Raw genomic sequence first — 6,000 nt, forward strand, 5'->3', positions numbered from 1 at the left:
TATTGCAACGAAAAATCCCCCAGCACTGCACATATTCAGTGGGCCGCACTATGTGGAAGCTAACCCCGAAGCTAGAAACTTTTTTTGGCGTATTTGCCAGCCAAGCAATTCTTATAGGACTGAATGGGAACCATTTTTTGTCCAGTATCCAGCTCTTATAATACGTCCATGGTCCATATCAACAGTGAAAGGTTTTCTTCGCTTTAATCATTCCTCCTGTCCATACTGGCTTTTAAAAGATCCCTTTCAAATTTGCTTTCAATGTAAGTGATGGGGGACAAAATCCACAGTGTGTCCACACAGTCATTTTGTGCAAAAATGCATTTAAAAGTTGATATGAAGCTTCAGCAGTCTGAGTTAGTCATATCAAGTGGATATTTGTCACATTTCTTTTTAGCATCAAATTCCCTCTTTCTGTTTCCTCAGACAGTGTTTCCCTGTTTAGCAATGGTGGAAGTATAGTGACAAAAAGAGGGACTTTAAAAAGACTGTTAATAATGGCGTAATGTAATATTATTTGCTGTGAGTGTTATTTTCAGTCAGGCAGTCAGATGACCACCATGGGGGCCTATGTGGGGTACTGGAATTTTTTTTGTTTGATGGTTTGTTTTTTGTGGGGTACTGGAGTTGGGTAGCAATAGGCTACCCAGGCGATAAGCTGTGTCTGTGGGGATTGTGTAGTCTGCTTATTATAAGCAACTTTGGGTTTGTTTTTCTATAAAGTCGCTTACAAATATTGGTCAAAGGTTGCGGTTTTTTGGGCATGTTTCCAAAGCTTAGTTACTTATTTGGGATTGCTTCCTGTATGTCTGCCTGCTGCCTGCTGTCACAACCACGCTTGTAAATGGATTGCACTTATATAGCGCCTTTCTAGTCTTTCGACCACTCAAAGTGCTTTTGCACTACAAGCCTCATTCACTCATTCACAAACACATTCATTCACTGATGGCAGGGGCTGCCATGCAAGGTGCCAACCTGCTCATCAGTAGGATGAGCACCCATCTTCCGATTAGTGGACGACCCGCTCTACGTCCTGAGCCACAGCCACTTGTAATGTTATTAGCAGACATTTTAGATTAAACTATCAGGGATAAAAGTTAGTACAGTGTGTATGTGTATGTTACAGAGGAACAAAGCTGATGACTAGACAAGGAGGACAAGAGAAGTTTTTTTTTCCATACATTAATTGAGGTGGCCAGTCAAAGGCCCAATATGTATATTTTTTATGCTTGTTTAAAAGGCCAACAAGATATCTTTGTTTTGCCTTCACTGATATCACTGATTGGCCAATTATCATTATATGCAACTTCTTAACTTTCATTTTCATTGATTCAATAATTTATTCATTCCTCATTTTTTGTTGGCCAGTTGGTTTTATTCAACTTCTTTAGAGTTAAAAAGAAAAACATGTAAAATTACAAGTAACAGTATTTTTGAAATGGTTTCTTGTGAAATGCAAAATAAATTCATACATATAAATTGATCAAGTTGCCTCTCTCTCTCACACATTGTGGTAGGTAAGGTCACTTGTTTTGGGTTCTTTTTTTCTATTTGGAGAGCCAAGTCGATTCTTTCGGGAGACCACAGCCTTGAGGAAACATTGAAAGCAGTGTGACAGGATGCAGAAGCAGGGCAAGCGTGGAGAAGTGCAAGCTAGGCTAATTGTTAATCCATACAAACTCTATATATATGTATCTCCCCCATCAGTGCTGGTCACTTGTTGACATGCACCAGCCGTCTACATGGAACGGAGTCATATACTTTTCTCTCTAAATGCATTTTAATGCACTGTGCTGCTGACTGATTGTTCTTTTTTTGTTTTTCTCTTGGGATATGTTTTTATCATTTTTTAAAGGGAATTTTTAGATATACAGTATATCTTTATACTTTCTGTTGTTGTTGCACTGCTGTGGGCTGGGAGGAACAGCATTTCGTTTTTTTGTGTATGCAAATATGCAAAAAAAATGACAAAAAACTAAATCTTTAATCTTGAACAGTTAACACACCCCATGGCCTGTATGAGTACACCAGGCTACCCTATGGGCTGTCATACCAAGGCATTTTTCAGCACACCAGGGATAACCCATTACAAGGATTTCCCCAGGTAGTTGTGAGAGTAGTATCCTGGTGACCAGAACCTAGGGGTGGTAATGGGCAGACTCTCAGCTGCAGGACTTCATCTGAGGAGAGATAAATGTGTATTTATGGTACCAGAAGTGGTGTACCTGGGTTACTGAATTAACCACAAGGGGATTCATCCAGTTGCTGACAAGGTTAAGGCAATTGTAAATGCCCCACAGACAACCAACCAGACACAGTTGAAGTCTTTCGTGGGCATGGTTAATTACTACCATAGATTCTTGACCAGTGTTTCCACTGTGCTGGAGCCACTACATGTGCTCTTGCAGAAGGAAGCCCCATGGAGATGGGGAAAACATCAAGGCCACCAAAAAGTGTCTCCAGTCAGAGCAATTGTTTATGCAGTTTGATGACACAGAGCCTCTCTACTTGTCTTGTGATTAATCACCTCACAGCGTTGGAGTGGTTTTATCCCACCGGTTTCCAGATGGTACCAACAGACCAATTGGATACAGGTCACAATCACTGTCATTAGCAGAACAGGGTTATTCCCAGCTCGATAAAGAGGCGCTGGCTGTTATTTTCGGCCTTAGGAAACTCTTCTGGTATCTGTTTGGAAAACACTGCACCATTGTGACAGACCACAAACCGCTACTGGGCCTCTTGTCTTGAAGAGTGACAACACAGGATGGCAAGCTGGTGAGACGGCATCAGGATCAGAGTCGTCCATGTCATGACCGGAAACTGACTGAATCCAGCCTTCAAGATAAGAGATTCCTGGTGGACTCAGCATCACAAGAAACACCAAATCCTGAACCAGAGAATCAGGCACAAGAGGCAGTCATGCTGGTGCCCCCAGAAAGGGGTCCTGAAATGGCGCCACGTTATCCAGTGCGAGTTAGGAAGGCACCCACTTAGACTCAAGGACTATGTTATTGTAGGGGGAGAATAGTCCCCTTGGGTGCCTTGAGGTGGGGAGGTCTACCCCCTAACTTGTAGTGTAGATTCGAATTCAATGTCACATACGTGCTGATGTGTTGCTGAAGTTCTGTGGTAAGGATATTGTCTCATTTCTGGATGTCAACTGTATTGCTGATAGCATTTTGGCCCCTCTCAACTCAACAGTTCTCTCTCAACAGTTAATTTTGATATATTCCTCATTACTGTGGATAATTACCCACTGTACATTTAAACTTACACTAGCTCTGCTCAAGCACTCTTAACTCTCTCCTTCTTTTAGCGACTTTCTCGCTAACCCCTCAGTTGCTAGTTACTTTAGCTCAGCAGTAAACTTAGCAGCTAACTTAGCTTAGCAGTTAGCGATGGCTTCTCTCTCTCCCTCTCTCTTGCTCGGTGTGTCATATGTTTAGCTACTCCTCTGCCTCCTGTAGTGATAATGGTACATGTAATAAATGTTTTTTATTTGCAGTGTTGGAGGCGGGGCTCAGTGAATTGGAAACGCAGCTCTGCACCGTGGAAAATCAATCATTAGCTACTTTAGTTAGCCAGCCCCCAGTAGCTGGAGTGAACCAACCCAGCAGCCAGGAAGCTGGGTTACTGTCGAAAGAAAGCATAGCCCTAAGCAGAAGGCCATGGTTTACCACCAACTCTTAAACATTAGATCTATCATATTGATTTATTTTGTCTTATCGAAACCTGGCTCTGTCATGAAGAATATGTTAGCCCAAATTAATCCACTCCCCCCAGTCATATTAATATTCACATTACTCAAGACATGGGCCGTCTTTCACGCCCAACCTGGAAAACTTTAGAGCCAGTTCTATTTGCTATAGTGTACCGCCCTCCTGGCCTGTACTCTAAATTTTTATCTGAATTCTCTGAGTTTTTATCAAACTTTATCCTTAGTACAGATAAAGTGATTATAGTAGGTGACTTTAATATTCCTGTGGATGTTGATAATGATAGCCAGGGACACAAAACATTATTAGACTCAACTGGCTTCTCTCAGAGTGTAAATAAACCCACTCACTGTTTTAACCACACCCTCGACCTTGTTCTGACATATGGCATCGAAATTGAACATTTAATACTTTTTTAAGACTTTCCACAAAATCCTATTTTATCAGCCCATTGCTTAATAACTTTTGAATTTCTATTACTGGATTAAATGCCATTAGACAAAAATATCTTCACTATTTGATAGTGCTGTAGCTAAATTTAAGGAAGCGATTCCATCAGCATTGATTTCAATGCCATGTCTCAATACAACAGATGACTCTTATGCTAACTTTAGCCCCTCCCAAATTGATCATCTTGTTGATAGTACCGCAGGCTCACTGTGAATGACACTCGACACCATTGCCCCTTTAAAAATTATCGCCCCTTTCCATAAATTAAAGCAAGCATCACAAAAAGCTGAAAGGATATGGCGTTTCACCACATTGAAAGTGCCTTGCTTAGTCTGACAAGATAGTCTTAAAGCATATAAGAAGGCCCTCTGTAATGCCAGAGCTGCCTATTACTCATCATTAACAGAGGAGAATAAAAACAGCCCTAGGTTCCTTTTTAGCACTTTGGCCAGGCTGACAAAGAGTCATAACTCTATTGATCCATGTATTCCTATAGCTCTCAGTAGTAATGACTTCATGAGCCATTTTAATGATAAAATTCTAACTATTAGTGACAAAATTCATCACCTCCTGCCCTCAACAGGCACTGATTTATCCACAATAAACAGGAACCTTAGAAACAGCTATAAAATCCTGATATATATTTAGACAGTTTTTCTCCAATTGACCTTCTTGACTGAACTTCACTGATTTCTTCATCTAAACAGCCTTACCCTTCTTTACTAGATATGACCAATCTGTCTTTATAAACAGACTATGTACCACAGTCCTTTAAAGTAACTGTAATTAAATCTCTTCTCAAAAAGCCTACTCTTGATTTAGCCAACTGTAGACCTATATCTAACCTTCCCTTTCTCTCTAAGAGCGAAAGAGAGAAAGCAGTCGCAAATCAGTTGAGTGACTTTCTACATAACCCACAGTTTGTTTGAGGATTTTCAGTCAGGATTTAGAGTGCATCATAGCACTGAGACAGCACTGGTGAAAGTTATAGACAACCTCCTAATTGCATTGGACAAATGATCTCTCTCTGTGCTTGTCTTGTTAGATCTTAGTGCTGCATTTGACACCACTGACCATCACATCCTATTACAGAGACTGGAACATTTAATTGGCATTAAAGGAACTGCATTAAGCTGGTTTACGTTCTGTTTATCAGATTGATTTCAGTATGTACACGTTAACAAAGAATCCTCCACGCACACAAAAGTTGGACACGGAGTTCCACAAGGTTCTGTACTTGGACCAATACTATTCACATTATATATATGCTTCCTTTACATAATATTATTGGGAAATACTCTATAAACTGACGGTTAGGTAAAACTGACAAAACTGAAGATATTGTGCTTGGCCTTAAACACCTTAGAAACACATTATCTAATGATATAGCTACTCTAGATGGCATTACCCTGGCCTCCAGCACTACTGTAAGGAATGTGGGAGTTATCTTTGATTAGGATATGTCCTTCAACTCCCACATAAAACAAATCTCAAGGACTGCCTTTTTGCACCTACGTAACATTTAAAAAATCAGGCACATCCTGTCTCAAAAAGATGCAGGAAAACTAGTCCCCACATTTGTTCCTTCTAGGCTGGATAATCGCAATTCCTTATTATCAGGCTGCCCTAACAAGTCTCTAAAGACTCTCCAGCTGGTCCAGAATGCAGCTGCATGTGTACTGACAAAAACTAGAAAAAGAGATCATATTTGTCCTATTTTAGCTTCTCTGCATTGACTCCCTGTAAATATAAAATTTAAAATTTAATTTAAAATCCTTCTCCTACCTACAAAGCCCTTAAAGGTCAGGCACCATCATATCTTAAAGAGCTC

The sequence above is a fragment of the Thunnus albacares genome, chromosome 22, assembly GCF_914725855.1.
Source record: "Thunnus albacares chromosome 22, fThuAlb1.1, whole genome shotgun sequence".
Lineage (NCBI taxonomy): Eukaryota > Metazoa > Chordata > Actinopteri > Scombriformes > Scombridae > Thunnus > Thunnus albacares.